Source organism: Podarcis liolepis (assembly GCF_965112155.1).
Source record: "Podarcis liolepis genome assembly, chromosome: 18".
NCBI classification, from domain to species: domain Eukaryota; kingdom Metazoa; phylum Chordata; class Lepidosauria; order Squamata; family Lacertidae; genus Podarcis; species Podarcis liolepis.
Genome location: NC_139572.1, coordinates 4118310 through 4128178, shown reverse-complemented (window position 1 = coordinate 4128178; position 9869 = coordinate 4118310). Strand labels below are relative to the sequence as shown.

At 49.3% G+C, this 9869-nt stretch overlaps 1 long non-coding RNA gene across 1 annotated transcript in view; it reads left to right on the top strand.

Moving 5' to 3' along the window:
- The window catches only part of LOC310697648, a 272049-nt gene that overhangs the window by 33831 nt on the left and 228349 nt on the right, over positions 1-9869 (top strand). The window lies entirely within an intron of this gene.

Here is a 9869-nt window from a genome sequence, read left to right as displayed (position 1 = left end):
TTTTCCATGGTTCATTTTTGCATATCATAAATCCCTGCGTATTTTACAGAAACTATACCATTCAGTATTCCATTATTGCATCCATCAAAGCTCATTTACACTACAGTGGTACCTCGGGTTACATACACTTCAGGTTACACACGCCACTAACCCAGAAATAGCGCTTCAGTTTAAGAACTTTGCTTCAGGATGAGAACAGAAATCGGGGTCCGGCAGCGTGGCGGCAGCGGGAGGCCCCATTAGCTAAAGTGGTGCTTCAGGTTAAGAACAGTTTCAGGTTAAGAATGGACCTCCGGAACGAATTAAGTACTTAATCTGAGGTACCACTGTATTGAATTTATCTTAACAGCGTTTTCAGCTGTACAGTCATTTCCCATATATTCATTAAATGTTTTCCAATCTTCTCTAAATAAATGTTCTTCTTGTTCTCTTATTCTATACGTTAAGTCTGCAAGCTGCATATATTCCGTCAACTTCAGTCGCGACTCTTCTTTGGTTGGGACCTCACTCGTTTCCCATTTGGGGGCTAACCAAACACAATAAAGGTAAAGGGACCCCTGACCATTAGGTCCAGTCGTGGCCGACTCTGGGGTTGCGGCGCTCATCTCGCTTTCTTGGACGAGGGAGCCGGCGTACAGCTTCCAGGTCATGCGGCCAGCAGGACTAAGCCGCTTCTGGCAAACCAGAGCAGCGCACGGAAACGCCGTTTACCTTCCCGCCAGAGTGGTACCTATTTATCTACTTGCACTTTGAAGTGCTTTCGAACTGCTAGGTTGGCAGGAGCAGGGACCAAGCAACGGGAGCTCACCCCATCTCGGGGATTCGAACCGCCGACCTTCTGATCGGCAAGTCCGAGGCTCTGTGGTTCAACCTACAGCGCCACCAAACGCAGTAGTGGAATATATAAACAACCTTTATTTATGAGAGGTTTATTATTGGAGCCAATCAGCCACGGCCTCTTTTTGGGTGGTTCGATCCATCCCGGCTCCCACCACTGAAAAGGATTGAGGCGTCTTAAAAGACCGCAAGCTTGGCGCGAGTCAACAGTGTGATGCAGCAGCAAAAAAGGCTAATGCTATTCTAGGCTGCATCCATAGAAGTAGTGTCCCAACCAAGGGAAGTTTCAGTCCTGATCTAATCTACTTTGGGTCAGACCATGCCTGGAATACTGTGTCCAGTTCTGGGCACCCCAATTTAAGAAGGATATTGACAAACTGGAATTTGTGCAGAACTGGGCTACCAAAATGAGGTTTCTCAGGCGGCTAGTCCTAGTCTTTATAACCCAGACCTTCTTTCCAAAAGGCAGAAGCTGAAAGAGATAATTTCCGGGGTGCGCACTATCCTGCGCTATCTCTGCAGCTTTCTTATGGCACCTGGAAGCATAGATTTGATCCAAGCCTCCACAAATCGGCCCCATTCTCTTTTAATGCCATCCAATGTGGTGTCCCTGTGGCAGGGAGTTCCGCAGGCTAACCACACGCTGCGTGGAGGGACTTCCTCTTAACAACTGCGCTGGAAATCAGGTTCAGAACCGCCGCCCGCCCCAGATAATCGCCACACCTTGCAAAATGACGGATAAGCATCGCTAAGAAACCAACTTTACGCACGGAACAGCTCACCCTTCGTATGCTCTTTGGCACAGCCGCCAATGCGCTCTTGCGCCGTTTTCAACTTCCAGCCTTTTGCGTTGGGCTGTTGGCTCCTCTTTTTCTTCCAAATGACGAGACTTTCCGGGGGGGGGGGGAAGCTGTTACCTGTGAACGGTGAGTTCTGCTGCAGGAGAGATCGCCCTTCCCCCCGAAAAGAAAGAACAGATCGCGCTTACTTCCCGGGTCAAAGGAGGACCCTAAAAACCCTCGGTGCTACGGCAAGAGAGTCTCTCTGCAAAGAATTCAGCGGCCCCGGGGCGGTGGGGATAAATTCTGCACCTGTGACTCCTTTTCTAAGCATCTAAAAGTGGTCCCGGGTTAAACGAAACCCAGCTCCCTCTCTCTCACTGAGCAAGAAAAACAAGGTTTTGCTCCCATTTAGGGTTTGTCGGTGGTTTTCTTTCCTTTTCGCCCGCCTCCCGCAGCATCGCATCCCGGGATGAAGGCGACAGGTGAATGGATCGCATTCAGAAAGGTGCTTTTGTAAGATGCGTGCTGAAGGGGCGTGGCCTGCGGCTCCGGGCCAATCAGAGGGGAAGGGGAGGAGGAGCCCCCCCCCACAAAGTTCCTCTCTTCCTTACTATGTAAAATCATAGAATCATTTGTTGTTGTTTAGTCGTTTAGTCGTGTCCGACTCTTCGTGACCCCCTGGACCAGAGCACGCCAGGCCCTCCTGTCTTCCGCTGCCTCCCGCAGTTTGTTCAAAGTCATGCTGGTAGCTTTGAGAACACTGTCCCACCATCTCGTCCTCTGTCGCCCCCTTCTCCTTGTGCCCTCCATCTTTCCCAACATCAGGGTCTTTTCCAGGGAGTTTTCTCTTCTCATGAGGTGGCCAAAGTCTTGGAGCCTCAGCTTCAGGATCTGTCCTTCCAGTGAGCACTCAGGGCTGATTTCCTTCCGAATGGAGAGGTTTGATCTTCTTGCAGTCCATGGGACTCTCAAGAGTCTCCTCCAGCACCAGAATTCAAAAGCATCCATTCTTCGGCGATTAGCCTTCTTTATGGTCCAGCTCTCACTTCCATACATCACTACTGGGAAAACCATAGCTTTTACTATATGGACCTTTGTTGGCAAGGTGATGTCTCTGCATAGAATCATAGATGCCTCCAAATAATTAGTTCTTGGTATGAGCTTTCGTGTGCATGCACACTTCTTCAGATACTATCTGAAGAAGTGTGCATGCACACGAAAGCTCATACCAAGAACTAACTTAGTTGGTCTTTAAGGTGCTACTGGAAGGAATTTTTTATTTTGACTATGGCAGACCAACACGGCTACCTATCTACTACTGGAACCATGGAAGGCACCACATTGAGCCGCATGAAATGGAAGGTATCTGAAGAAGTGTGCATGCACACGAAAGCTCATACCAAGAACTAACTTAGTTGGTCTTTAAGGTGCTACTGGAAGGAATTTTTTATTTTGACTATGGCAGACCAACACGGCTACCTATCTACTACTGGATCCAAATAATTAGGGTGATTTCAATTTGCGTGCAAAGTTATTTGGGGAGCAGTTGTTACAAAGCAGAAGAGACCGTGCCTGACTCTCCATCTTCCTACCTCTCTATACAAATACACATTGCTGATTTAATTTGGGGGAGGCGCAACCTCTCCTTGTGATATGAATTGCATTCCATTTTCCAACATCCTTAAAATATCCGTGACTTGGATTTGATATCCCGCTTTATCACTACCCGAAGGAGTCTCAAAACAGCTAACAATCTCCTTTCCCTTCCTCCCCCACAACAAACACTCTGTGAGGTGAGTGGGGCTGAGAGACTTCAGAGAAGTGTGACTGGCCCAAGGTCACCCAGCAGCTGCAGGTGGAGGAGCGGGGAAGCGAACCCAGTTCACCAGATTACGAGTCCACTGCTCTTAACCACTACACCACACTGGCTCCCTTCTCTTTCCAGGGTTCATTTTACATATAATAAATCCCTGCATATTTTACAAAAACTAAACCATCCAGTATTCCATTATTACATCTATCAAAACTTATCCACATTGTTGAACGCTGCCAACGTTTTCAAGTGTACCCAATTTTCCCCCATGTATTCAGTAAACGTTTCCCAATCTTCTCTAAATGTTATGTTCTTTTTGTTCTCTTATTCTATAAGTTAAGTCTGCAAGCTGCTGCAAGTTCTTTTAAATTGTTTTTAACAGTGCGTTTTGATGCTATAAAGGGACGCGGGTGGCGCTGTGGGTTAAACCACAGAGCCTAGGACTTGTCGATCAGAAGGTCAGCAGTTCGAATCCTCGTGACAGGATTGCTCGGTCCCTGCTCCTGCCAACCTAGCAGTTCGAAAGCGCGTCAAAGTGCAAGTAGATAAATAGGTACCACTCCGGCGGGAAAGTAAACGGCGTTTCCGTGCGCTGCTCTGGTTCGCCAGAAGCGGCTTAAGTCCTGCTGGCCACATGGCCCGGAAGCTGTAAGCCGGCTCCCTCGGCCTGTAAAGCGAGATGAGCGCCGCAACCCCAGAGTCGGCCACGACTGGACCTAATGGTCAGGGTCCCTTTACCTTTACCTTGATGCTATAAACCACCCTGGGACCATAGGGCGAAGGGCGGGAAATAAATAAAATTAATTAATAAATAACAACAGAGATGTAAAAAAATAAATCCGGAAATTTTGCAGGGGCAAGCCAAACACATTTCCTCAGCCAAGTTGCTTCAGGAGCCTGCCTCGCAGAGCTGTCGCCAAAATAGGGCAACGGCCACAAAACCCAACCCATATTTTAAGGAAGAGACATTCTCCCAAGGATTTCATTCATTGAGGATCCATTAGAGTTATTCATTTAAAGCAGTATCATGCTGCCAGGCAGAAGGCCTTCTCGGTGGTGGCGCCCACCCTGTGGAACGCTCTCCCACCAGATGTCAAGGAAATAAACCACTATCTGACTTTTAGAAGACATCTGTTTAGGGAAGTTTTTAATATTTGATGTTTTATCGTGTTTTTAATGTTCTGCTGGGAGCCAAATGGATGGGGTATAAATAAGTTGTTGTTGTTTTCCTCAAAGAATACTGGGAAGTGTAGTTTGTGAGGCTGCTCAGAATTGCCAGGAGAGCCCTATTCCCCTTGCCGAGCTACAATTCCCAGGATGGCTTAACAGTCCATCCCTCTTCCCAAGGAACTCTGAGGATTATAGTTTTCTGAGGGGAATAGGGAGTCTCCTATCAATTTTGGCAGCCTTGACAAACTATGCTTCACAGGATCCTTTGGGGAGAAAGCCATGACTCTTTAAAGTGGCTTAAGGACTTGGGTGCTCTAAACCACTGAGCCTCTTTGACTTGCCGATCGGAAGGTCGGCGGTTCGAATCCCCACGACGGGGTGAACTCCCATTGCTCTGTCCCAGCTCCTGCCAACCTAGCAGTTCGAAAGCACACCGGTGCAAGTAGATAAGTAGGTACTGCTGTAGCGGGAAGGTAAACGGCGTTTCCCTGCACTCTGGATTTCGTCACGGTGTCTCGTTGCGTCAGAAGCGGTTTAGTCCTGCTGGACACATGACCCGGAAAGCTATCTGTGGACAAACGCCGGCTCCCTCAACCTGAAAGCGAGATGAGCGCTGCAACCCCAGAGTCACCTTTGACTGGACTTAACCGTCCAGGGGTCCTTTATCTTTTTACCTTAAAGTGGCTTGATATGGCTTGAAATGTACAGCTCAGACAGGCCTTTCAGGAATCTGTTCAGGGTACCGAAGAAAGCAGGATATACAGTTGTACCTTGGGTTAAGAACTTAATTCGTTCTGGAGGTCCGTTCTTAACCTGAAACTGTTCTTAACCTGAGGTACCACTTTAGCTAATGGGGCCTCCCGCCGCCGCCGCGCGATTTCTGTTCTCATCCTGAAGCAAAGTTCTTAACCCGAGGTACTATTTCTGGGTTAGCAGAGTCTGTAACCTGAAGCGTCTGTAACCTGAGGTACCACTGTATTTTCCACTTACTGCTGACTTACAATAGCCAGAACTTTACCTGAGAGAAGGGTGTTTTTCTTCCCTTCCTGCGCAGATGTTTTTTTGTTCGTCATGCCTTAATTATATCTGCAAATGATTCACTGGCAACGCAGACCTGGATGGACTTATAGTGACTCAAAGTGGAATCCTACAATGTACTTAACCTTAGCAGCTCCCTCCAACACCGTGCGGGCAGAGATCTCCCTCCTACGTACCTTCCATTGAGAGGCACAAAGACAGCTTAGATCTGAGTGGTTTTAAAAAGTGTTTAGGGATGCGGGTGGTGCTGTGGGCTAAACCACAGAGCCTAAGGCTTGCCGATCAGAAGGTCGGCGGTTCGAATCCCCACAATGACGGGGTGAGCTCCCGTTGCTCGGTCCCTACTCCTGCCAACCTAGCAGTTCGAAAGCACGTCAAAGTGCAAGTAGATAAATAGGTACCACTCCGGCGGGAAGGTAAACGGAGTTTCCGTGCGCTGCTCTGGTTCGCCAGAAGCGGCTGGGGTGGTTGGGCAGAAGGCTATATCTCTGGATGAAGCAGAAAATGAGGCAGAGGGGTTTGTACAAAAAGCAACCACATTTTGAGCTCCTCAGAGGGAAGGCGGGATATAATTGTAATAAATACGTACCAGTGGGAAATTTCTCCTGTTTCGTTACTGGGAGATGCCTGGTTTGGCTTTTTTTTTTTTTCAGGTAGTCTTGGGGCCTTCTGAAATGCACTCTACGTGGGGCTACATTTGAAGGTGACCCGGAAACTACAACTAATCCAGAATGCAGCAGCCAGACTGGTGACTGGGAGCGGCTGCTGAGACCATATAACACCGGTCTTGAAAGACCTACACTGGCTCCCAGTACATTTCCGAGCACAATTCAAAGTTCTGGTGCTGACCTTTAAAGCCCCAAATGGGCTTGGTCCAGTATACCTGAAGGAGCATCTCCGCCTACATCATTCTACCCGGACACTGAGGTCCAGCACCGAGGGCCTTCTGGTGGTTCCCTCGCTGCGAGAAGCCAAGTTACAGGGAACCAGGCAGAGGGCCTTCTCGGTGGTGGCGCCCTCCCTGTGGAACGCCCTCCCACCAGATGTCAAAGAGAACAACTACCAGACTTTTAGAAGACATCTGAAGGCAGCCCTGTTTAGGGAAGCTTTTAATGTTTGATGTATTACAGTATTTTAATATTTTTTTGGGAAGCCCAGCTTGATGGGCGGGGTATAAATAATAAATTATTACAGTGGTGCCTCGCAAGACGAAAAGAATCCGTTCTGTGATTCTCTTCGTATAGTGGTTTTTTTGTCTTGCGAAGCAAGCCCATTGAAGGATTAGCGGATTAGCGGCTTTTAGCGGCTTATCTGCTGATCGGATCAGCTGATAAGCCGCTTAGTGGCTTAGAAAAAGGGGGGGGGGAGGAAAAAAAACCAGCAGGAACTCGCAAGACATTGTCGTCTTGCGAAGCAAGCCCATAGGAGATTCGTTTTGCGAAGCACCTCCAAAACGGAAAACTCTTTCGTCTAGCGAGTTTTCTGTCTTGCGAGGCATTCGTCTTGCGGGGCACCACTGTATTATTATTATTAAATACGTACCAGTGGGAAATTTCTCCTGTTTCGTTACTGGAAGATGCTTGGTTTGGCTTTTTTATTTTCAGGTGGTCTTGGAGCCTTCTGCTCTCCTGCAGGAGCTTCCGAGGGCGTTGGAGGCCCCCCCCCCCCGAGCCTAGCGGGATTAGGGTAGAAAGTAATTTAGGGGTGGGGAGAGAGGGGGGAAGACTCGTACGTGTGACAGACTCAGAGATCTCCCTGTTCCCGGTGACGGCAGCGTTCAAATAATGCAACAGAGGAACAGCTTGGAGGGGTTTGCCGGTGTCAAAATACGCACAGAAAATGATGATGCCTCGCTCCCCTCCTCATTTTTCCTTCCAGAGAAACTCCTTACGGCTCCAGAAAGAGGCCTGCTCAGATTGGGTGCCAAAAGGATGCCCAGAAGGTCCCCCTCGAGAGTTTGGGGAAGCAGCAAAACATAATTCGATGCAAATGAGAACTTATTTGCATTTGCAAAACTCTACGACCGCCAGGAAGGGACGTGGGTGGCGCTGTGGGTTAAACCACCGAGCCTAGGGCTTGCCGATCAGAAGGTCGGCGGTTCAAATCCCCGCAATGGGGTGAGCTCCCGTTGCTCGGTCCCTGCTCCTGCCCACCTAGCAGCTTGAAAGCACCTCAAAGTGCAAGTAGATAAATAGGTACCACTCCGGCGGGAAGGCAAACGGCGTTTCCGTGCGCTGCTCTGGTTCGCCAGAAGCGGCTTCGTCCTGCTGGCCACACGACCCGGAAGCTGTACGCTGGCTCCCTCGGCCAGTAAAGCGAGATGAGCGCCGCAACCCCAGAGTCGGTCACAACTGGACCTAATGGTCAGGGGTCCCTTTACCTTTAAGCACAACTTTGTAACCAAATTAGCATTTTAAGCCTGCCTGAACAAAACTGCCTATTGTGTGTTCCTCTTCCAACAAGTACTCCGAGTAACTTGTTATTTTCACCTTTCATGAGACGGTTTGTGTGGTGACATTGTGCATGCTCTGGTTATCTCCCGCTTGGGCTACTGCAATGCACTCTCCGTGGGGCTGCCTTTGAAGGTGACCCGGAAACTACAACTAATCCAGAATGTGGCAGCCAGACTGGGGACTGGGAGCAGCCACTGAGACCACATAACACCCGTCTTCAAAGACCTTGGCTCCCAGGACGTTTCCGAGCACAATTCAAAGTGCTGGTGCTGAACTTTAAAGCCCTAAACGGCCTCGGCCGAGTATCCCTGAAAGAGCGTCTCCACCCCCATCGTCCAGCCCGGACACAGAGGTCCAGCTCTGAGGGCCTTCTGCCGGTTCCCTCCTTGCGAGAAGTGAGGTTACAGGGAATCAGGCAGAGGGCCTTCTTGGTGGTGGCGCCCACCCTGTGGAACGCCCTCCCATGAAATATCAAGGAAATAAACAACTATTTGACTTTTAGAAGACATCTGAAAGCAGCCCTGTTTAGGGAAGTCTTTAATGTTTGATCTTTTATTGTGTTTTTAGTGTTCTGTTGGGAGCCAGCCGGAGTGGCTGGGGAAACCCAGCCAGATGGGCGGGGTATAAATAATAAATTGTTGTTGTTGGTTAAAGAGGGAGAAAAAGGGGGAAATATCAGGTGAATTCAGTCTGCCTTAAAGGGTCCTGGATTATTTAAACCAAAAGGCTTAACCAAGCTTCCCTTTTTAAGCTGCAAAGGAATGGCACTCTGCTGAACTCACAAATGTGAGGAAGGACGATACCTAATAAATAGTTCCTTTCCTAGCATCTTTTCACATTCCTACAATTATGATACAGTGGTACCTCGGGTTAAGTACTTAATTCGTTCCGGAGGTCCGTTCTTAACCTGAAACGGTTCTTAACCTGAAGCACCACTTTAGCTAATAGGGCCTCCCGCTGCCACCGCACCACCGGAGCACAATTTCTGTTCTCAGCCTGAAAGTTCTTAACCTGAGGTACTATTTCTGGGTTAGCGGAGTCTGTAACCTGAAGCGTATGTAACCCGAGGTACCACTGTATCAGCAGGTTGGGATGCGACCATTGCCGCTTACTCTTTGGAGCAATAAGTTTACGGACAGAGCACCATCTTATGTAGCGGGTGCGAAGTTTTTCTGGAGTTGAGGGCCGGATTCACTTTCTGGGCAACTTCCCAAGGGCCGAATGCCAATTGGAGAGCAGAGCGATGCAAATTTTACCTTTGCACAGAAGGCCACCTTCTACAAATAAAACATCCTCTGCGGGTGGCGCTGTGGGTTAAATCACAGAGCCTAGGACTTGCTGATCAGAAGGTCGGCGGTTCGATTCCCCGCAATGACGGGGTGAGCTCCCGTTGCTCGGTTCCTGCTCCTGCCCACCTAGCGGTTCGAAAGCACGTCAAAGTGCAAGTAGATAAATAGGTACCACTCCGGCAGGAAGGTAAACGGCGTTTCCGTGCGCTGCTATGGTTCTCCAGAAGCGGCTTCGTCCTGCTGGCCACATGACCCGGAAGCTGTACGCCGGCTCCCTCGGCCAATAAAGCGAGATGAGCGCTGCAACCCCAGAGTTGGCCACGACTGGACCTAATGGTCAGGGGTCCCCTTTACCTTTACCTTGCCCAGGCAAGGAGGAAGCATGATCAGTGTTTGGAGTCACATTTCCAGCGAGACACAAAAAACACTCGAGGAAGGGGCAGGGCAGAGCAGGCAAGGGGTGTGGCCTGTGGAAAGGGGCGTGTCC